Genomic DNA, 24,360 nt, shown 5'->3' with positions numbered 1-24,360 from the left:
GTGGATCAACATGGAAAGTATCATGCGAGGTGAAATGAGTCAGAAAGAGAGAGACAGACATAGAAAGATTGCACTCATCTGTGGAATATAAAATAACAGAATGGGAGACAAACACCCAAAAATAGTAGAAATAAGTACCAGAAGTTTTGCTCCATGGCTTGGAAGCCAGCCTCACATGCTGGGGGAAAAGGCAGCTCAGATAGAGAAGGGAACACCAGGTAAAGTGTGGTTGGTGGACCTGTTCGGGATGGGAGATGCGTGCTGAAAGTAGATTATAAATTGAACGCAATGGTCACTCAATACCTCTATTGCAAACCACAACACCCCAGAGCAGAGAGAGAACAAAAGGAAATGCCCTGCCACAGAGGCAGGGTGAGGTTGGGAGGGTTGTGATGGGGGAGTGGGAGGGATACTGGGATCACCGATGGTGGAAAATGAGCACTGGTAGAGGGTTGGGTACTCAAGCATTGTATGACTGAAACAGGCACAAAAATATGTAAATCTGTAATTGTACCTTCATGCTGATTCACTAATAAAAAAAAATAACTAAAAGAAAAAAGTCACAAGAACCAGGAATCTGACTCAGTGGTATAAAAAAAAGAAACCAAAAAAAAAAAAAAAAAAGAAACCAAATGCATCAAGAAACCAAAAGACACAGAGGCAAACATCTTTAAGAGTTTGGCTGGCATTCATGAGAGAAAATGCACATGGTAAACAGAAAAGGAGTCACACTACCTAGAGAGGTTTTATTTTCTTTTTTTCTTCTGGTTTTGGGTCACACCTGGCATTGCTTAGGGGCTATCTATGGTTTGGTCCTCAGGGGTCCTTTCCCTGAGTACTTGAGTGAACAGGCTGTGATTCCTGGGTTTCCTGCATACAAAGCATACATTTAGCCCCTTGAGCCATCTACCTGACCCCCAAAAGTCATTTATTTTTTTTATTTTGAAAATTAACAAAGAATTTTATGAAAATGACATTATTTAAAATGGCTAGGGTAGGCAGCTGCTTGCTCCCATACTGCAAAATCACCACAATGTCTCTGACCAGCCTCCATTATCTCAGGACAAAGGCTCACCCAGAAATTAACCTGCTGAAAATTCCAATGTGTGGGTCTTTGTGACTAAAATCTCCAGGCTTCCTCAGGGTCGGGATGGACTACTGCCTCCCAGCTCCCTGTACGTCTGGAAGCTCAGGCAGTTATGTTCATATCCCAAAACCTCCACCCAGTTAAAAATTTAACTCCAGCTGTATTACCCAGTTAAAAATTCTAGACTTCCTGTAGTGCATGGCTGCCTTCGCTGCCGAATGACATCTCTAAACTTTACAACAGTGATAATCCAGTAGCAGCACACCAGATTGGATGGGATATGCTAAAGAAGCAACCAATCTCGACTAACCAAACAGTAATACAGAAGGCTTGGCCCATAAAAACGTCTTAGCAATTCCTCATACAAGGACTTATTGTCTCCATGGTGAGATACAACAATATACCTTAATTTCTTCTGAGGAAATATTTTTGATCATTTAGCAATTTACTGGTAACAAACAATACAAAAATAAATCATTGTGAGCCTGTTATGGAGCAGGCTTAAGGGGTTGTTGGGAAAGTTGGAAACAATGGTGGAGAGAAGGTGACGATGATGGCAGGATTGGTGTTGGAATATTAAATGCCTGTAACCAATCATCATGAACAAGTTTGAAAACCACAGTTTTCATATAAAATGTAGGGGAAAATATATACAAGTAGGTCTTATCTAGTTCATGTAAACTGCAAAATATATTAGCACAGAACTGTTTTTTAAAGATTTATTAATTATAGGTAGCACTGTAGCACCGCTGTCCCGTTGTTCATCAATTTGCTTGAGCGGGCACCGGTAACATCTCCACTGTGAGACTTGTTACTGCTTTTGGTATATCGAATACTCCATGGATAGCTTGCCAGGCTCTGCCGTGCGGGTGGGATACTCTCGGTAGCTTGCCGGGCTCTTCGAGAGGGATGGAGGAATCGAACGCAGGTCGGCCACGTGCAAGGCAAATGCCCTACAGGCTGTGCTATCGCTCCAGTCCAATTACAGGTAAAGTATGATTATTACTATAATGAGATCTAAATATACAATAAAATTTAATGCAATGTATCTTAGATTCCAGAATTGAAAACTTACTTATAAAGTGAGAAGAAGCATTTATTGTATTGTATTAAGGGTATTACTTTCCTTGTTTACATAGGTTAAAATCACATAGCAATCACAAATCAGCTCTTACTGATTTATTTTCTGATCATTCTATTTCCCATTTTTAAAGCTTTGTTGGGACAAGTAAATATAAAATAAATTCGTTTATGTGTCTAAGGGGGCAGGTTGGGGGTGGGGGGAAATGAAGACATTGGTGGAGGGAAGGTCATAACTGGTGACAATGGTACAATGAACAACTTTGTAAATCACGGTGTTTTAAATAAAAATTAAATAATAAACAAGTAAATAAAATGGCCAGAGTAAAACGAAGGGGTATACTCATATCTTGCTGTGAGAGAATAAATCTTCAGACAACTGTTTGGAAAAGCAAGTTGAAAATATGCCAGAGAAGCACCAATAACTTCATTTCGGCAGACTGCCGAAGGAAATAAGTCTAAATATAAAAAGAAAACCATATGTCCTAACATTTTAAAATTTGGGAACAGTTTAAAATGTCAATAGTAACTATGTGATTAAGTATAGTTGTCTATCCATTTAAATTGTCTTACTGTTTCAAACAATGTTTAAGAAGACTTTCCACTCAGTAGAAACAAAGGCCAGGATGATTGGTTCATGACTGAAAGTTTGCTTCAAGTGCTGGGGGAGAAGACAGTTGGGGTAGAGAAGGGACCACTATGACAGTGATTATTGGAAATGATCACTCTGGATAAGAACTTTGTGCTGAAAGTAGAAAAAGGAACAAATATGATAACCTCTCAGTACCAGTATTGCAAACCATAATGCCCAAAAGGAGAGAGAGAGAAGCAGGAGAAGAGGGAGGGAGGGAGGGAGGGAGGAGGAGGAGGAAGAGGAGGAAGAGGAAAAAGAAGAGGAAGAAGAAAGAAGAGGAGGAGGAGGAAGAAGAAGAGAAAGAAGAAGGGGAAGGAGGAGGAGGAGGAGTGTAGGATAACATTGGTTTGTCCTGATGGCAAATGATCATCAACCAGCCTGACCCTTGTTTCCTCCTTTGACTGCCCATGGCATGGTCCTGGGTGGGGTAGAGGTGCAAGACCATAGAATGCAGGCATGGAGAGAGAGCTTCGGTATTCCCAGTTGCTTGGTGATTACACAGCTGGAGTCTCTGATGCAGGCATGAACTACCAACTAAAGGTAAAAACACTGTTCAGTGGACCCCTACTCTAGAAAGTGAGTGGGATAACAGGATTTATTAGGGTGCTGGAAGTTAGAATTCTAGCAGCAATCCCTCACTAAGATGGGACAGATTCTGGGCCTTCCCAGGATCTTTCATCATTTCTCGAGCCAGATTGAACAGGCCAAGCCATTTATGGATTTGATTCAGTATCTCTCCTACAGAACAGGGGATCCGGAACACTGCATTTCCAGAGACCAGCTCTGGTCCTGCCTTAAAGTCGTTTATGAAATAAACCCATGGTTCCTGGATGAAGGGACTCTAGAGACCAAAATTTGGAAAGATGTTAAGAAAAATGTCTACATGGCATCTAAGGAAGGGACTAAGATCCCTATGGAATTCTGGGTTACATGGGAGATTGTTAATTCTATTCTCCTGGTTTGGAGGAGTATAGTTGAGGAGGAAGATGAAAATATTAGGGATAAGATGCTCTCAGCTCCTCCTATACCTAAGTTGCAAAAGAGACACAACGTGTTTCCAGTAGAAACGTGCTCTCAAAGTAAAAATATTTCTGACACTGATGAATTAATGTTCCTTGTGGAGAGATTCTCATCTTTTCCATATAGCTCCACTTCCAGTGCATCAGATGAAAGTGATGCGGATTATGAATTTGCTGCCACTTCCTCAGATTCTGAGACGAAGAGTGGCTCAGCCAAGCAGCCTCCAGATGGCTCGGGACATGCTCCCAATCGCCCAGACCAGATGGAGGAGAAGCAGCCTCCATCTTATCTAGGGCTAAGAATGGATTAACTCAGTCATTTCAAAAAGGCCTGTGCCTCGTATGGACCTACACCTCTGTATTGTAGGGAGTATCTTACAGGCTGGAGTAAAAAGGCTTATTTGGTATCTCAAGATTTTCACGTGGTTGCTAAGATATGCTTAAGCCCTTCTCAGTACATGCAGTGGAGGATGTGGTTCAGTGATGAGGCCAGGGCAAAATGTCATAATTTAGGTCATGCTGGATGAAAATTTTCAGGGATTAAACTGATTTATGAGATGTTGATAGGTGAAAGGAAATGGCACGACCCCAAAAGGCAAGCACCTTGCATTGTGCTGTTTTGGCTCATGTCCATGAGGCAGCCCTGTGTAGTTGGGAGAAGAATGATGCAGATGCTGAATTTAAGGGAAATTTTACAAAGATTGTTCAGAGAGACTCAGAACTTGATGCAGACTTCATAGGGAGGTTGATGGAAGCCATTGAAAGACAGGTTAAGGGTAAGAAAACTGAGGACCATTTGTTGAAACAACTGGCCTTTGAAAATGCTAATGAGGACTGCCAGGCTATTCTGTGACCCATTAAGGAAAAAGAAGACATAATGGGATATTTGAAAGCATGTCATAATATTGGTTTTGTTAAACATGAGGTGCAGATGAAGGCTGTTGGGGCTGATCTTTACAGAGGTAAAGATCAGGGCCAGTGGGTACATGGTTATTCTCCCACTCAGAAATTGGTTATTGACCCTGGAGGCATAGAGACACCTCATTCATGGGTGCTCACCCACTCAGCCATTACGGAGGAGGAGGAAGGGGAGTAAGAGGAGGAGAAAAATCATTTTGCCTGAAAGTATGATGAACAGCCTAGAGTTATTTGGACTGTGTTCTTCTCAGACATTTTTTGTTTTCTTTTCTGGGTGGCAGTGGAAGCTGTGTGACGTTCAGCAAGCATTCACTGTTCTGGCATTGCTCCAGCCAAGCAATACAGGGGATGACCAGGCCATATGTGTCATTGTTATGAAGTACAATGGGGATCCAGCTGGGGTCCTTGAGCAGCACCTGACCCCTGAGCTCTCTTCCAAATCCTAGCAGGCATCTCTTCAAGATGAACCTAGCCAAATCCAACATTTTTGTGGGCAATTATTGCCCTCAGTAATGTAGAAAATAAAAGAGATGAGTTTCAAACATAGGGTGCCTCTGGTTCTAAAGTTCAAGGTCTTTCCATCATTGCATAGACTCCTGGGCAGGTTTGGTTCCTAGAATACACAAGGGGCCAGAACAATAGTATATTGGGTAGGGTTCTTGCCTTGCATGTGAATGATCTGAGTTCAATCCCTGGCATCCCATATGGTCCCCCATTGCCAGAAGTAATTCCCGAGTGCAGAGCCAGGAGTAACCCCTGACCATTGCTGAGTGTGGACCCAAAATAAAAAGAAAAGAAAAGAAAAGAAAAAGAAAGAAAAAGAAAAAAAATGAGTCCCTGAACCCAACAACCAAAGGCAGAGGACATTCCTTCCCAGACGCAGGGCAGGTTAAGAATGGCACTAACTCATACATCCCAGCTGAGCACGTGAAAGCAGCTGAGGTTAATCACCAAGAAGGAGAAGTCATGGGTTAAGAGGGTGTCAGAGATCACTGTGCCACCGCTTGCCTGTGCTCTACCCCAAACCTTCCTTCTACAGTATAGAGAGGGTTGCACAGGCTGCAGTTCTGCCCCATTTGAGAAACAGCTTTGTCTTGGTGAACCTCCAATTCCCATGCATAAAACCGCAACAATAATGAGAGTGACTCCACAGGGGCTTCTCCTAGAAATTAAAGAAATACAATGCTTTGTCAGTGTGAGCTCTGAGTTTGATCCCCAGTACCACATACCCCTTCTCCCTTCTTAAGCACCTCTCATTATGACCCTAGTAGCCCACAGAACTTCCTGGCACCTCATTTCCAGAGCCTACTCTGAATTGTCAGGCTCACATCATCAGGTAAAGTTTTGCAGGCTGAGACCTCTGGGCTCCTGAGCACTGCCTGGGAAGTTCTGAAGATTAACTAGGAAAAAGCAAGTACAATGTGAAACATATAAAAGTTCATTCCCAGGGCTGGAGCAATAGCACAGCGGGTAGGGCGTTTGCCTTGCACGCGGCCGACCCGGGTTCGATTCCCAGCATCCCATATGGTCCCCCGAGCACCACCAGAAGTAATTCCTGAGTGCATGAGCCAGGAATAACCCCTGTGCATTGCCGGGTGTGACCCAAAAAGCAAAGCAAAAAAAAAAGTTCATTCCCTGTCCCTCCCTTTTTTGCTTTTCTTGCCTTAAGGAGGCTGATCATGTTACTGGAGTCTAAGAGAGACATAGTCACTGATCAAGAGATGCTGAGGGGCAGGGAGGGAATAAGCAAACAGACTCACAATACTGAGTGGTTGTGCAGAGGAATGGGAAAGACGAGAGCTGTGGGTAGCTCAGAACAGTGAGCCCGTGGGGCATAAGATGCAGGGGAGGCCTGTGAACTAAGCAAGCCTAGATTTAGCCTCATGTGAGAGAAGCACTAAATAATGGCCTGAACAAGACAGAAGTTGCTCTTCCCTTCCTGTAACAAAGTAGGGAGACAAGCAACTACAAGCAGGTGGTTCCATCATCAGCTAAGGTGTCCCTCCCTCCATCCTTCCATTCTGTGGCTACACCATCTTACTAGTCTTAATGGTTGCAGGAGAATGGGAGTGAGAACATGATCTCTGTCTGTCCTATTAGTCAGGACTTAGGGCCAGGGTTTCACCCGGAGTGCGCTGTGAAATATCCAATCAGCTGTTCACGCTTCTCTCTGGGAGGCTCAGGAGAGGACAAAGCAGGAAATCCAATGTTGGGCTTTATCACCATAGAAATGACAGAACGGGCATGGCTGGGTTCCCTAGGAAAGGTGTGCACTGTGCAGCTTGGACCCCCAACAAAACCCTGGAATCCAGGAAGGGCCAAAGTGTGAAGTTCCCAGTGAAGGAGAGGAATAAGTAGAGGATAGTGTTAGGGAGAAAAACTTGTACCCAATAGCAACTTCGGATGCTAGCTCGAAGCTACTTAGTGGCTGGGGAGAGCACTCAGGTGGTAGAGAGAATTCTGAGCCTGTCCAGAAGGTCCAGAAGCCCTGAGTTTGATCCCTGACACCACACAATTCCCTACCCCCACCCTCTGCAGAAATGCTAGATGTGGTCCTAGTGGGCCCTGAGTCCTGTGTTGGCAAAACTGAACAGAATTTTCAATAATTCTGTGTGTATGAGAATATGAGATATAGTGTAGGATAACGTAGCCTCAGGTACTTTAGGTTTATTGGGTTACTCCCGTTACAGTGCTCCCATTCCTCTGTGTTTATTTGTAACTTCTTTCTTAGTGTTCTGTTGACTTGTAAATATTGTTTTTCTCTTCTCCTTGAGTCCTTTGCATAGTTTATTCAGAGCCATGTCCTTTTTTATGGACACAGGAAGACTTAGTAAATGCCATGCTTTTGTAACCTGGGAGTCATTTGACTCTACATGATATTTTCCTCCTGAGCATCTGTTCTCTCAGCTAAGCCTCAGCTGCCCTTACTTCCTAGCACCCCCAAAAGCAGGGTCTCGACGAGGGACTGGACGGACCCAGGGCAAGCGGTGAGTTGTGTGCTACCCTGGCATCGAGATGGGCCTGGCCAAAGTGCCTAATGCTCAACTATAAGTTAAGAGCTTGATCATGGACAAATGTTGTCATGATCCAAACAATGATAACTAGATTTGGACCCTGCTAGGGTGAGGAATGATTAATCTGGCCTGAGTGCTGTAGTCTGAGTCTGTGGCAAGATGTTGCCAGGAGAGCTGCCTTGCAAGCCTCAATGTATCTCTTGCTACGTCCATACAAAAATAACTAATATCAAGATGTTAATCAGTGTTTGGACTGAGGAAAGGAGAAAAACACCTTAAGAGTCAAGAAGGGCTTTGGAATGCTCAGCCCTCAGGAAGGGCTTTCTTATGTTGATTTTGCTACCTGGCTGGGTGTAGCCTAGAGGGCAAGGTGTGAGAGACTAGTAGGAGGAGAGACAGGAGAATGGAGAGGCTGGAGTAGATCCAGAGAGAGGATAGAGCTAGGAGTGCTGGAGATGAGAAAGATGGAAGATTGAATAAATGGTAACTAATCAGTAACCAGCTTGGTCCTCGTTCTTCCCTTGCCGGTCCTTGGCCAACGGCTGTCCCGACCCAGCCCATACACAGTGGTTCCAGAGCACTGAACGCGGGTGGTGAGACAGCCACCCGGAGAGCCTGCGAATGCACGCGCCCCTCGGTGAGCTTTAGTTTTTCACAATATAGATATACTTACTTGGGTTATTTTTGCAATGGGAAGGGGGAAGGAGTCTGGGCCACACCTTGCTGTGCTCACAGCTTACTCCTGGCTCTGTGCTCAGGAATCATTCCTGGATGAGTTTGGAAGACCTTATGTGGTGTCAGAGATTGAACCTGGGCTGGGTACCTGTAAGGTAACCACTTTACTTGCTGTACTGTCTGGCCCTAAAATAAAAAAATTCAAAAGTTCAACAAAATTGACAACTCTTTAGCTATGTTAAGTAGGAAAAAGAGGGGAAATGCAAATTCCTAAAATTAGAAATGAATGTGGGGAGAGTACTCTCACTTTATAAAATGAAAGGATTGTAAGAACAATTGCATTGTGCCTCAACAAATTAGATATCCTAGATCAAATGAATGAATTCCTAAAAACACACACATTACCAAAAATGACTAAAAATAAAATTAGAAAAGCTAAACAAACTTGATTGAATCAGTACTAAGAGATTAAGTCAGAGATTTAAAAAAATCTTCCCTAAGGCAGGCTCAGATTGTTCTTTTAGACGAATTTTACAAAACCTTTAAAGAAGAATGAATATGAATCCTATTGAAGCTCTAATCCACACACCACCCACTGAAAAAAGTTGGGGGGGGTTATACTTCCTAACTCATTTTATGATCTTGAATGTTCCATGTTAAGTTCAACCTCTCCGTAAAATGTAACAGCAAAACAACAATTAGGATAAGCAATTCTTTTTTTGGGATTCTGCAAGCCTCAATTTTTTTTTGCTTTGTGGGTCACACCCGGTGATGCACAGGGGGTTACTTGGTTACTCCTGGCTCTGGCTCATGCACTCAGGAATTACTCCTGGCGGTGCTCGGAGGACCATATGGGATGCTAGGAATAGAATCCAGGTGGGCCGCGTGCAAGACAAACGCCCTACCCATTGTGCTATCACTCCAGCCCCAAAGTTGTGACTCTTAAGTACTCTCTTCTTTGAAATAATCATTTCAATTAATTAAATAATTGAGTAATATTAATATTTTATTAAATCATTTCAATTATTCAATTAAATAATTGTTTAATAATTCTATTATTTGTAATTTATCTCTCTAATTTATCAAAGCTAATTATTTGTATCATTACTTTGTCAAATTCGGTCTTTTCTATTTCCAACTTCAATTAACTTGTATTTAAAATTTTAAATATATGTTGGATTTTTCATATTTGTCTACAGTCAATTGATTTTTGACAAAAAGACCAAGACCACTTGATGGGAGGAAAAAAATTTCCTTTTTTTATGTGTGTGTTTGGGGGCGGGGGGGTGCAGGGCCACTCCCTGCGGTGCTCAGGGATTACTCCAGGCTCTACTCTCAGGATTTACTCCTAGCAGGACTTGGGGGAACCATATGGGATGCTGGGGATCGAACCTATTTCAGTTGGGTGTAAGGTAAGCATCCCAGCTACTATATGATCTCTCCAACCCCAGAAAAGGACAATTTCTTAGAGGATCAGTGCTGAGACAATTGGTATTCACAAGCAAAAGCCTAAGTTGAACCCAGAACACATCATATGCAAGAATTTACTGAAAAATGGATCAATAACATAAATCTGAAAACTAAAATTATAAAATTCTCAGACAAAACACAAGAGTAGGTACTTGCGACTTTGAATTTAACAGTAGATTCTTATGATAACAAAGCACAAGCTACAAAAATAAGTTAGATAAACTGAACTTCATAGACATGAAAGGCTATGGGGCCAGTGTGCTAATACAGCAAGTAGGGCCTTGCATGTGGCTGACCTGGGTTCTATCCCCAGCACCACATATGGTCCATCTAAGTACCAGGAGTGATTCCTAAGCACAGAACCAGGAGTAAGCCCTGGCCACTGCCAGGTGTGTTTCCCTCTCCCTCGCAAAAAGAAAAAATCCAAACAAAACCAAGCAAACAACAAAAAATTAAAGGCTGTGTGCATCATGGAAAATTATCAGAAAGAAAACAGGCAACCCACACAATGTATATATAATAAACATAACATAATAAACTCTTTTAAAAACAATAAAACCCAGGACTGAAGAGATAGTACAGGGATTAAGGTATTTGCCTTGCACACAGCCAATAGAGGTTTGATCGCTGGCACAATATATGGTCACCCAAGCACTGCCAGGAGTGATCTGAGAGCACAGAGCCAGGAGGAGTAAGCCCAAAGTACTGCCAGATATGACCAAACCAAAACAAAACCACGGGATATATATATAAACAACACAATAGATAACTCAATTAAGAATTGTGCACTATGGAACCCATGATTTAGTACAAGGGGTTAGGGCACATGTATGCATCAGATCTGGGTTGACTCCCTGGCACCACATGGTCTCCTGAGCATTGCAACAGGGTGTAGCCCTAGAGGTCCCCCAAATATGACCCAGTTGACTTGGATAACTCTGGCACTGACCCTCTAACAGAACTTCATCATCATCATCATCATCATCATCATTATCATCATCATCATCATCATCATCATCATCATCATCATCAGCGAATCACTGTATCACTGTCATCCCGTTGTTCGTTGATTTACTTGAGCAGGCACCAGTAACATCTCTATTACACTCAGCCCTGAGATTTTAGCAGCCACTCCTTACTCATCTTTCCCAATGATTGGAGGCTCTTTCAGTGTCAGGGGAATGAGACCTATTGTTACTGTTTTTGGCATATTGAATACACCACGGGTAGCTTGCCAGGCTCTGCCATGCGGGCGGGATACTCTCGGTAGCTTGCCTGTCTCTCCAAGAGGTATGTATATGTCTGAAACTGTATTTGGGATATGAATATGCCACGGGGAGCTTGTCAGGCTTCCTGAGCAAGTAATAGACTCTTGGTAGCTTGTCAGGTTCTCCAAGAGGGAGAACTAGGCTATTAGATGTCATGCAGCCACGATGTGGCTGTGTGCTTCCCCGAGATTGGTTTTACAGTCTCTGGATGTTGGCCCTTGATGGGATTACACGGTGCCGGGGGCTGTTTCTGGGTGTGACTGCCTAGCTACTGGAAAATGGGGGATCTGGGTGGAGGAGGCCCAGTCCCGATCCTAGCAGCCTTGGAGATCTCGGCCCCAGGCGCCACACACCTGTGTTCCTCTGCCAATTCAGCGAATAAGTGTGGAATAATGTAAACCAACCGGAATCTTCTTATTAATCGCTAGTAAGAATATTCAGTAGGAAAAACATGATGCAGAGACTACAAATAAATCTTAGATGAGGTCAACAAGGTACAGAGATGAGTCTGGACCGCAAAGTCACCATCCTATTGAAATTTTAACTCCAGCTGTATCACTCTATTAAAATTTTAGAATTCCTAGATCACACAGCTGCAAATGTACCAGAGTAGCACACCACAATAGATGGGGTGTAGGGTCCAAGGCAACCTCTCAATCAAAAAAAAAAAAATTAACACACAAGCTCAAACCTGTAACAACATGTTAGTATTTCTCATACAAAGGCTTAATGGCTCCAGGGTGTTATACAACAATCTTCACACATTTTGCTCTAATAAACTTAAAAAAATCATTTTAGCTGATTATTCATAACAAGAAATACAAAATAAATTATTTATTGGGGGAGGATTGCGTGGTGGTTGGGAAAATCTGAAATAATGGTGATGGGAAAGTGTAATGGTGGTGGGATTGTGCTGTTGGAATAATGAATGTAATAAATTACTGTGAACAACTTTATAAAACTAAAATAAAATTTTAAAGTTTAAAATAGAAATTCCATAAAATTCAGTAATTCAATACCTTAGATGTGTACTCAAAAAAAATGAAATCAGATACTCTTTCTATATAGGCAAATCCATAGAGACCGAGTAAACAGGTTGAGAAGGGAATGAAAAGAAATGTTTACTGAGTACAAAATTTTATTTTGAGCAACGTTTTAGAACATAGGGAGATGTGGTGGTTCTATAATGTACCAAGTAAGGACCATTAAGCTGCACATTTCAAAATGGTCAATTTTCTTTCACGTGAATTTTATCTTAATTTTCTAAAAAGTGAAGCTAGACAGAGAATGCAGTTATTAACAATAACGATCTCAATTTACTCCCCCCCCCCGCCCCCGTGGGACTCCAGTTCCTGGCCTCCTAATTCCCTAGGTCAATTCTCAGGTCATCCTTGTTCCCTTTGATTTAGAAATCTTGGTGGGTCAGAAAAGCTCTAAAAAAACGCCAGGGGCGTTCTCATGACGTTAGTGCACACCAGGCCTGTTGCATGCTCTTATCCTGAAGAAAACGTCTGGGCAGGATGAGGTGAGGGCATGGGAAAAGCAGCCAGAAACCTAAGCTCCAAGGAATGCAATTGTGCATGAAGCAAAGGTGCATCGGCGCAACGGCGCTGCCAGGGCCCAGTAAGATTACAGATCGGGTCTCCACTCCATCGAAGGTCATTGCCCAGTTTGGGGGTGTCGGGTGCATGGCACCGCGGGAGGGCGGGTTTACTCGGTGCCCGCGCCTTCAGTGTGCGGGTGCCAGGCAGCGGCGGCTCCCGGTGGGGGCCCAACTCGGCCAGCGGAACGCGGCGTCGCCGGTGGGGCGGGGCCGGCCCGGGGGCAGGGCCATATCGGGGCGGGGCCCAGGGCCGGGGGCGGGGCCAACCCGGGGGCGGGGTCTGCGCCGGCGCGGGGTCCGGCCGGGCGCTCGGCCAGCCGCGTAAACACGGCCGGGTCGCCGCGGCGGAGCAGGTGAGCCACGGGCGGGGCTGGGGGCGCGCGCTCGGGTCCCCGGGGCGTGCTGCGGAGGGCCGGGGTGGAGCCGGGCCCCGCGAGCCGCCGGGGCCTGCCCTGCGCACGCCCCTCGCCACGGCCGCCTTCGGCCCCTTCCTCGCCTCCGGGGCGGCGAGCCCTGCGCGCGCTGCGGTCCCGGCCTCTGCGGCCGGCGCGGGGGCGGGGAAGAGGAGGGCGCTGGGGAAGCTGCGATGGGGGCCGGCCCGGAACGGGGTCGCGAGGGGGATAGAAGGAGCGCGGGCAGCAGCCCCCAGGCCGCAGGCCTTGGCCGGCCGCTGGGCCGCGTCCTCCGCCCCGCAGTAGCCGCTGGCGTCCCTGCAGGGGGTGGGCACAGTGGGAGCTGTTAAAGGGCCAGGGCAGTTAAAGGAACTGTGCACGTGGGTTTGGATCGCGCGGGGAAGGTGGTAGTGGATGTATGTGTTTGGGGCGCTGACGGGGAGAGGAGGGTCTTCCCTGCTGCCTGGGATTTCTTGACATTCAGTTCTGGGGGGCCTGCGGCGGACCGGACTGTGGGCACTGCCGCTAGATGAGGGGAGCCCCCACTCAGGGCTTCCGGGGTCTATGAGGATCAGGAGCCCAGGTCTAGGCCTAGAGCAGTCCGTTTCATTGTCGTGTTTGGCATTTTCACTGGGCATCAGCTGCGGGGAGACTCCAGATTTATGCATTTGAAGCCAAGGGAGCCGGAAACAGAAGCCGACCTCCTCCCCAGGTTTTATCGGTGAGGAAATTTGACTCACACAATTGATGTGACTTTGTCCAAGGTCGTCCAGGTAGGCTATAGACAGAACCAGGCTTTGAACACTTGAGCTCTTGGTCCCGGCCTCCAGGGGGGCGGCCCAGCCTTTCTGCCCTTGGATGAAATCCTCTGACATAGTGCGCGTTCCCTTTCCAAGGTGGGTTGTTGAAATCTCTTCCTCCCCATTTATAGATGGAGACCCTGAGGGGCCTCCCCCCAGAACAGCTGGGGAGTCAGCTTCACTCAGAATTGACAGCCTGGGGGCTGCAGAGCCTTTCCCCTGGGTAGGAGAGAGCTTGGTTTCCCTGGGGTTGCCCCTGCCTTCTGCATGGCCCATTCTGTAGATACCTGAGCCTCCTGGCTTTCGGCAAGACCAGTGGCAGTAATTAAAGGCTCTGGATAAGCTGTTTCAGGTGTGTGAACCTCGGGTTCCCCCCCCAACCCCACCACCACACACACATACATACCTGGTGTGATGGTGAAGGAGGGGTAGCAGCCCTTTCCTGAGTCCAGCTCGTGTCCGCCTTTCAGCTGGCCGGCAGGGAGGCTCCTGTCTACTCTGGGCCTTGGTGCAGTGTTACTGAGGAGGGGGTGTGGGTGTCATTTCAGGTTCAGATCGGGTCTCATCTGGGCTTGCTGAGATCTGCAGGAGGCTAGTGTGATAGGCCTGTGTCTGGGACGTGAATGGCTTCTCCCTACGCATCTGAGGAAGAGGAGGATTGGAAGAGCCTGGTGAGGGGCTGAAAGGCTGGTGCCAGCACCCTGCTCAGCTCCTCCCTGGCTGCCCAGCCTGCTGCACACACACCGTTTGCCAAGGCCAGGTTTCTACCAGCCTTAGCCTCTGGGCGATGGGAATAATGATTCCAGGTGCCTTATTTTATGGGTTTGTCACATACAATAAAACATCCAATTTGTACAGTAGTTATCGCAATGATCTTAAGGGCTTCAGTACCGTTGAAGTGGTTCTCATTTTCACTCTCTCCGGAAGGGGAAACCGAGGTTCAGGGGGTGGAATAGTTTGACCTTAAAAGGGGTTTTGTGGCTGAGCACTGGAATTTGAGCCCAGCTGGTTTGGCTCTTTTGTCTTTCTGACTTAAAAAAAATACTGCACTGGGGGGCCTCCATTCTTGAAGTGTGTGTGTGTGTGTGTGTCTGTCTGTCTGTCGGTCTGTCTGTCTGTCTTTGGCTGGGTATGGGGTGTCACATGGAGGCTGTACTTGGAAAGTTTGGGACTGGTTTTCAGCTGTTGCTTTGACGGTCACTGTTTAGTTGGGGACTGGCAAGACATAATTGCTGCTGCAAGTATCTCCACCTGTTCACAGACTGGAGCAGCTGGGGGGGGAGGGCGGGAGAAGGGGGGCCGTGCTGGGGTCTCCTAGCCCCTCGACTCCAGCCTGGTAGCAGCCATGTTGGTGTCTGGGTCTGGGGGTGGTGAGGCCACCACCGCTGAGGTTTGGGGGAAAATAGCTTGGGCGCAGTCCTCAGGGAAGGCCAGAGGTCGGGGAAGGGGCCTTGGTTTCCTCAGCTTCTTCACTGCCAGGGCCCCTCATTCTCCTTGGTGGGAGGAAATGTATTCTTCTGAGCAGGGAACAAGAATGGGAAGAGGTGGAGTAGGGGACTCACTTTTCTGTCACTTGACCAGAAACATAGCTGCTTGAAAAATAAATATAGGTTCATTCTAGAAAATTCAGGCAGTTGTTTATCTTTATTTCAAGTCATCACCTCCTAGCTCAGCGATAACTATTTGCATGGGGTTTTGGGACACCCTGGTTGTGTTCAACTTCTGGCTCTGTGCTTTAGGGGTTACTCCTGGCAGTGCTCATGGGGCCGTCTGTGGTGTTGGGGATCGAACCGAGATTGGCCATGACAAGGCAAGCACCTTCCAGCCTTGTGTGATAACTCAACCTGCAATTCTTTGCTGTGCTTCATGTACCTATTTCACTGTATATACGCTGTATGTAAGTAGGTACACAAAAATTCAATAGATGAGTCCAGTCCTTTCAACTATCAACATGTTAGAGGTAAGAAATTAGATGAAAGTTTGCCTCCTGTTTTTCCTTTCAATGTTAAGCATTCCGAATTTCCCCTTCATTGCATGGTCTGGTGAAAGCTGATTTGTTGGATGCGTTAAGTATTGGTGTAATTAGATATGCACTCATAGACCTTACGGGGTGCCTGGGTGATGGAGGGTGGTCCCCTTCACAAGATCTTTGTATTGGGCAGAGAACCTCGGCCATTTGAACCATTTCCATTTCTTTTTGCCAGAGGGGGCTTCTGCTTCTGTGTAGGGTGCCTACCAGCACCGCTCTCAGCCCTAGGTATGTGCCCTTCACTTAACCGAGTGTGCCCATCGCCTGTACACTGTGCCCATGGCCTGCACACCCCGTGCTGGTGCTGAGTGGGAGCCGGATGTCTGCCGGCAGCCTGGGGAGAAACACGTGACCTCGGGGTCTCAACTTGTGTTTCTGTGGTTGCCCGGACTAACTTTCGGGTCCGCTCCCACTGTGGCCCTGCTTCTGGCTTGTCTCCCTGTTCAGGTCTTTTCACAGCATCTCTCATTTTTCACAAGCGTGTTGCAAACTAGGCCCATTCTGCCCTTTACAGAAGAGGTAAGGGGCCGCACACAGCTCATAAACTCGGTAAAGTCAGTAAACAAGGTGCAGTACGTTGTTCCAGGCCTGTGTCTGTTCATGTCACCTGGCTAAGTAATCTTAACCCTCCTTTTTTGGACTGTTGGATTTGCTGCTCCTCCTTAAAGAAAATGGGTGTGTGTGCGCATTTGGGGAGGCCCTCTATAGAAGGTGGCCTGTGGGGGGCCTGGCCTGAGCCTTCACAGTTTCTCTCTGCCATCAGGGACACTGGGCTGGGGGAGGCAGGGGAGCAGCAAAGCTGTGGGAACTGCTGCAGATGCAGCCTCACCTCAGTGAATCTTCACCTGTGCGCCTGGAGACTGTGGGCGCCCTCCCGGGAGCCTGGGAAAGGGCCTGTTTGACATCGGCACCCCCCTCTGAGAGGGGCAGAACCTTGTTGCTATAAGGTGTACTTCAACATCGACTTCCTACTCGGTCCATTGGCCTAAAAATTCAAGGCTAGAACCGGTGCATTTCCCAGAAAGGAAAAGAAGGTTGAGGAAATTGGGTCACCGGGTTTCCATCATAATTGCAGGAACTGCTGATGCACGGCCCCTGCTGGCTGCAGGGGGAACTCTGGGTCAGGCTCCCTGGGTTTGGCTAATTCAGCGTTTCAGCCTGTTCAGCGGATGAATGGGAGCAAGCCCAGGCTGCTTTGGATGTGCTGCTGCAGCCTAATCCCAGGCAGCTTGCAGCCCCTGCTCCTTGCTCAGGGAAGGGCTTTAGAAGAGTCTGGTCCTCACCCCTTCCCTAGTCTCTCACATTGCCCTGTAGCCCCCTGGGTCATTGGGGGAGCTGGTTGCTTTGTGTGGGATACTCTGACATCAGCAGCTGGGCAGTGGCAGGCCCCTCCCCCACCTGTCGGTGAGTCAACCATCTCCTCGGGAGGGAGTTCTTGGCGTCACTGGCACCCTGGAGTGGACAAACATCTCCTGGGAGGCTCTCGATATGCAAACACATGAATGGTGATTTTCTTTTCCTCTAAGGAGTTAGACTTGCCCAGAAGCCTCTCTCCAGCCTGGGGGCCGGACAGAGCTGACTCTTGTCATTCAGAGAGGAAGCAGAGGGTGTCTGTGCCAGCTGCTCTGTTTTCCTTCACGTGTCAGCAGCTCAAAGGAGCAGCAGTGGCTTTGGGTACCCCCAAGACCAGCGTGGGGGTCATGGGACGCAGGAGTGGCATAGAGTCTGTCTAGATGTTGATGTGGGATTTCCCCTCACAAAATGACAGTGGGGGCTGCAGAGATAGTCCTGGGGGTAAGGTGCAAATGGATTGATCCTTGGCACCTTATGGTCCTCAGAGCATTGGTGGGTGCAGACCTAGAGCCCCCACCCTGCCTTCGCAGCACCACCAGGATGGCCCAGGAAATTCCGGGCTCTGCAGGCCTAACCCTCCTCAGGCTCTAGCAGCCACGGGCTGAGGGAAACCAAGAATTTCTGTTAAGTTCAACTAATGGGGGTGACCACAATTTTTTTTTTTTCGAGTCACACTGGCAATGCACAGGGGTTACTCCTGGCTCTGCACTCAGGAATTTCTCCTGACGGTGCTCGGGGGACCACATGGGATGCTGGGAATCGAACCCAGGTTGGCCGTGTGCAAGGCAAACACCCTACCCGCTATGCTCCAGCCCCACAAAATTTAAAAATTAAGTGAAAATGACAGGTATGTGTGTGTGTCCCTGTCTCTGGGGGGATCCATTCTCAGAAACCCCCCCCCCCACACACACACACAGGATGTCTGAAAGGTGAATGGCTAGTACTGCACCTGTAGGTCCTGGTTTTCCCACCATGCAGGCCTGTGAAGAAGTTGGTGAAGCGGCACAGGGAGGCAGTCCCAGGAGCAGCAAATGGTGAAGTAGAACAGCTGAAGCCATAAACAGAAACAAGTTTTGTGATGGTGGCCTCTCAAAATATGCAGTGTTTCACTGCACGGGTGGCCGGAACCTCGAAAAGCACAGTCTGGGTTGGTGGATATGGCTCCAATGGCATTAATCTACAGGCAGAGTCACCCACAGTCCTGCCATCCAACAATCACCATTTTTTTTGTTGTTGTTGTTCGTTTGTTTTGGGCCCACTCCAGCCCCAGGAAGTACTGTTTTGTTTGTTTTGGGACCACACCTGGTGGTGCGCAGGGCCTACTCCTGGCTCTGCGCTTAGGGATTGTACCTGGTGGGGCTTGGGGGGAGCATTTGGGTGCTGGGGGTCGAAGTCTGTTTACTGCGTGCAAGACGACTACCCTACCTGCTGTACTATGGCTCCACCCCTTTCCCCGTAAGTACTTTTTAATGTGTGGGATTTTTATTTATTTATTTTTTGTGGTGGGGAGGTGCTCTTCTGCAGCACCCAGCAGTACTCAGCCTCCGCGCTGTGTGGGCCTGATGGCCTGGGTGCTGCCCAGCAGTAGGGGGATGGGGGAGGGGGCACCAGGGTCGGGGAGGGGGTGCCTGCCATGGCTCCACCCAGTGGAACTCTGGACTCAGACCGGGGTATGTGCTTCAACCCTTTGAGGTAGCCTGACCCTTCACTTTAAATCCCACCCCCCCCCATGTTATTTAAGTATGTATACATGTATATATAGCTAGTTCTTCATGCGCACACATTTTCTAATAAAATTCTGGTGATTATATATGTGAAGGTTTCTGTTAAGTTCAACATCCAGTTGCATAAAATATACTGAAATAAAATTTTAACAGACCCCATTAGATGCATATATTCAAAGTCAGGTATTTCCGTCATTTTTTCACAATTGCTAACTATAGCAGACATGTTTTTATGTAATTCTTTTAATAATTTTCTGAGGACAAATGCCAAGAAGTAGCATTTCAGGCTTTTTTACACGCTTCAGCATTTTCCTGCCTTCAGAAAGGTGGTGCCCGAGACCCGGGCCCGCCCCTCCTCCGGGGACAGCGCGCAGCTGCCCACTGAGCTGCTCGCCCTGCTTGTTTCGCCTCTGCCCTGGCCCTCTGATCAGACAACGGTCCTTCCTCCACCCCCATCTGGCCAGCAGGTAGGGCTGGGTAGGGGGAGCCGACATCCCTGCCGGAGGCACCTGTGGACAGGCCCAGCAGCAGGAAACTGGATTGTAACCAGACACTTGCAGGGCAGAGCTGGGGGCCCAGACTGGGGCATTTGATTACAGGGCAGGACAGCCCCAGGGTGGCCTCCCTTTAGCAGAGAACTGCCCGGGGACTGGGTCCCAGTGTGGGCCCTTAGGCCTTCGGCAGGACGCAGAGCGCTGGGACCTGCCTTTCCAACCGGCAGCTTAGCACAGTGTTAACGAGTCAGGAGCTGGACTATTGAACCTGTCACCTTTTATTTTTTCCTCCAAATTTTTATTTTAGGCAAATGTGACTTAGTGTATTTTTAACGATGGGGTTTCATAGCTTCAGTGATCCAACACCACAACCAAACCCCACTCCCCACCCTGCACGCTGCTAAACTCAGTTCCACAGACCTGTTTCCAGGCTCCATCCGTTCCATCCGCCCGCAATGTTGCTTTTTCTCCCACACCTGAGAGAGATCATTTTGCATCTCTCTGTGCCCTTCTGGCAAACTTCACTTTGCATGATTCCCCTAGATCCATGATTCCCTAGATCCATCCATAGAGCAACAAATTGCATGATTTTATCTTTTCTCTTAGCTTGTGTATATACACAGCACCATTTCTCTATCGAGCTGTCTGTTCTTGGAAACTTGGGTTGTTTCTAGATTTTGTCTATTGTCAATAGGGCAGTAGACATAGGAGCACGTATGTCTTTTTCTGAATTGAGTTTTTAGGCCTCTGGGTAGACACCAAGAAGTGTAATTGCTGGGTCATATGGGAACTCAGTTCATAGTGTTTTAGAAGTGTTCCATGTTTTTTTCCAGAAGATTTGACCAGTTGATATTTCAGCCAGCTATGGATCAGGCTTCCTCCCCCCCCCCCCCCCCCCGCATCTAAACTTACACTGGTTTTTGTTTGTGCTTCTCCATGTTTGCTAGTCTCACTGGCGGAGATAATATTTCTTCGTTGTTTGATTTGCGTTTCCCTAGTGCATAGAGAGGCGGAGCACTTTTTCTTATACTCCTTAGCCATCTGTGTGTCTCCTTTGAGGAAGGTTCTGTTCATCTCTTCTCTCTATCTTGTGATGGGACTGATTGTTTTTGTTCTTGTTTAATTTTATAAGTGCTTTATATATGTCTTGAATATTAACCCTTTGTCAGGTAAGTGGTGAGCATGACTTCCTTTCAGTCTGTGAGAGTCTTTGATTTCTAGTCATTGTATCTTTCTCAGTACAGAAGCTTCTTGGTTTGATGCAGTCCCATTTGTTTATCTGTGCCTCCTTTTGCTTGGCCTTGAAAAATCCATTGTCATGGAAGTGAATCCCTTGCTTTTTTAAGCCTTTTTCCTCATCTGTAAAGGGCAAAGAGAGAGTAGGATCTAATTTCTCAAGTAATTGTGTTTGGTACTTCGTTGGGGCTTAACAGGTGATTCTCTTCCCCTCATCCCTTTGGGGGGCTCAGGGGCCAGGCCACTTGGAGAAATCGAGCAAAGGCCCCCGCCCACATCCTTCACATTCATCTAGTCCAGAGGTCTGTGCTGTGATGGGGACCTGCTTTGACAGTCAGACCAGCCCTTCTTGGTCCTCCCCAGTGGCACCTCCTTCTCGCTCTGCTTTGCCTCTTTGGAGCCGAGGGCATCCTGGTATCCTTGTCTCATGCCCCACTTCAGAGAAGGCTGTAGAGGAATGTTTAAATATTAAATGCCCAGGGCGCGTCTGCTCTCTAGTGAAGAGGCTTTGTCTGCGCATTATGCTTGGTGGGTGGAAGCAGGCTTTGTGCTTTCCAGAAGCTTCTCCTGATATCCAGGGAAGCACCGTGAAAGGGGTCCAATCCTCCTTTAAGACACTGGGGAAACTGAGGGAGTTGGAGGTGCTCTGCAGGGCAGAGGGCCAATGATGGTGGAATGGATGGATTTTGGAGGATGAACTCTGGCTTGGTTCTGACCCCACCATCCTTGCCACTCTCTTTGTCCTTTCAAACGGTACTCAACTCTGTGTGCCTACTTGGGATCTGGGCAACTGGGAGAGGAGCAGCTGATGGGACTCAGGAAGGGCAGCCTGAAATTGAAGGGCTCCTGGGGCTGGAGCGATAGCACAGTGGGTAGGGCGTTTGCCTTGCACGTGGCCAACCCGGGTTCAAATCCCAGCATCCCATATGGTCCCCTGAGCACCGCCAGGGGTGATTCCTGAGTGCATGAGCCAGGAGTGACCCCTGTGCATCGCCGGGTGTGACCCAAAAAGCAAAAAAAAAAAAAAAAATTGAAGGGCTCCTGATCGCCCCTGGGAAGAGCAAAGGGAGTGGAGGAACCATAGAATCATGTGTGCCCCACCCCAAAGTACATGTTGGAAGACAAGGGCTAGGAGACCCCTGGGAGTTCCCTGTCCCCAGTACTCTGCCACTGAAGGAACCTCAGGATTCAGGGGGTGATGAGGGCCCACTCTTGGTTGGGTATTGGCACTCGTGGTAAGAACAGATCCCGGGTTTTCAGCGCAGCTATTGAGATCCAGCAGGACTGAGTGAGTGCTGGAGACTTTATGGTCTCCTTACGGCAGCCACAGTGGGAGGAACCGGGCAAGTGGGCTGCACTTCCGGGTCCCTTTCCCTAAGGCTACATGGTTGGCCCTGCTGAGCACATCCGTCCTCAGGCCCTGCGCGGAGCCTGTCTGAGGGGATCCCAGCATGCACCCACCTGAGAATGCTTTCAACTGGGGCATCGCAGCCCGCTCACTGTTCACAGCTTTGTTCTGTTTAGAAGTCATCACTCCCTGCCCCCTGGTCCCGACACACACACACACACACACACACACACACACACACACACACACACCAGCCTCACTCCCTGCCCCCTGGTCCCGACACACACACACACACACACACACCAGCCCCTCTTCTCCACAGCCTCCCAGGTCCCCCCCCATCAGCCAGGGTGAAGAGCTCAGTGGGAGCAGGCCCTGTTATCTCACACTTGTTTTCTTTTTCTCTTAGGGCCACACCCGCTGGGCTCAGGGCTCCCTCCCGTCTCTGCACTCCGGGACCACTACTGGGCCGGGAGGTGGGTGAGATTGTGGCGCTGGGTTGGCTGCGTTCACGGCAGGCACCCTCCCTGCTCTATTATCTCTCCAGCTCGCACTCGGGCCTCACCGCCTTAACTGCCTGGAACCGTTGTGCCCCTTCTACTGTGCAGGATGGAGGCCTCTGATGGGCGCCTCCTCTTCACCTCTCCTGGCCCTGGCTTCCTCATGTCCTGCCACAGCTGGGGATCCAAACCCCGTGGACTCAACTGAGTAAAAATCACATCTGTCCCAGGGGTAGTGGGAAGGTCACCCAGCTTTCAGCAGGACAGCCCGGGATGTCTGTCTCTGGGAGCCCAGAGCTCATGCTTGAGGGTCCCTGCTGGGCAGGTGACGGTAGAGCTGGCCCTGGTGGGAGATGAGCTGTCCTCCGCTTGGTGGCACCTGTCTCCCACTGGGATTGTCTGAAGCTCTTCCAGCCCCTTTGGGGAGATCTGGCTTCTGTATATACACACCGTTAGGTCAGCGCAGCCGTCTGTGGGCTTCCCCTCTGTGTCTGCCCTGGGCGCTGCTTCCCCACTGTGTGTGTGAAAGGTTACACGCACTCACACATACACACTGACAGCACACATTCACACACACCGATGACACACAGTCTCACACCACACACATACACTCCACATTTATACTCCCCACACGCAGCACACACATTCACATTTACCACACACATCAGCACCCTCACACACACCGCACATATATTCTCACAAACCACATACTCTTACAACATACATTCATACATCACACACAGCACCTACACATATACCACACTCATTCCCACACCACATACATTCTCGCATGTCACACATGTATACATTTGCACAACACATACCACATAAACTTTCACACCACACATACTCTTAACACGCACATTCACATACTACATATACCACACGCATATCAACTCACAGCACATACACAACACACACACATTCTCACACACTGCACAGACACCACACTCTCACGGCATACACATTCACCCACACCACACATATACACTCACATTCATAATCATACACACTCATACACCACACTCACACCACACATATATACTCATTCACACACCATGCACATACCACTCACACCACACATATCTACACCACCCATACCACATACATTCACATATATGTACACATACACTCACGCTACATGAACGCCACACACATACACATTCATGCATGCATCATATCACACACACGCAGTCCTTCCCCCACACACCCTTTTTTTGTTGTAGTTTTTAGGCCACACTTGGCTATGCTCAGTGCTTACTCCTGACTCTGAGCGCAGAGATCACTCTTGGCGCTGTCTGGGGACCATATTGGGTGCCAGGGATCAAACTGGGGTTGGAAAGGCCTTTCCTGCTCTGCTATAGCTCTGGCCCGACCCACACACCCTTTTAACTGCCACTTTCATGCCCTAGACCTGGGCACCCACTGCTTTCTCCCCTCCACATTGTTCGGGGGCCACACCAGCCACAGATGACCCTGTTCTCCCCGGCTGCACTAGACCCAGTGCCTCTCAGGCCTGGCTGTGAGCGTGCTAGGCTGCGCTACCACCCGTGCTGTCTCGCCTCCACTTGCACCTGCTCACACTCGTGCACAACAGGTTTCTGACAAGATTCAGTCTTTCCAGTCACCTCTTCCTGCTCTGCTGGCTGTGCCTTTTGGTTTCAGCCCCTTGCCCAGGCATCTGCACCCCACCTGGCTTCCATTCCCTTCCTTGAG

The 24,360-nt window shown here is 48.2% G+C and overlaps 1 protein-coding gene across 5 annotated transcripts in view; it reads left to right on the top strand.

Moving 5' to 3' along the window:
* The first annotated feature begins 12,992 nt into the window (after window positions 1-12,992).
* Window positions 12,993-24,360, top strand: part of PSEN2 (presenilin 2) — a 29,194-nt gene continuing 17,826 nt past the window's right edge. For 4 of the 5 annotated variants that reach the window (XM_004605430.2, XM_004605429.2, XM_055147220.1 and 1 more), the window contains exon 1: window positions 12,993-13,121. The gene's annotated coding sequence lies outside the window, so the exon portion shown is untranslated. Of the gene's footprint in view, window positions 13,122-22,553; window positions 22,621-24,360 lie in introns of all 5 variants that reach the window. The other variant, XM_055147219.1, reaches the window with a different exon arrangement.

This window comes from Sorex araneus, chromosome 9 (genome assembly GCF_027595985.1).
Source record: "Sorex araneus isolate mSorAra2 chromosome 9, mSorAra2.pri, whole genome shotgun sequence".
In the NCBI taxonomy this organism is placed as follows: domain Eukaryota; kingdom Metazoa; phylum Chordata; class Mammalia; order Eulipotyphla; family Soricidae; genus Sorex; species Sorex araneus.
The sequence above is the reverse complement of the archived record's forward strand: the minus strand, read 5'-3'. Positions and strand labels throughout refer to the sequence as shown.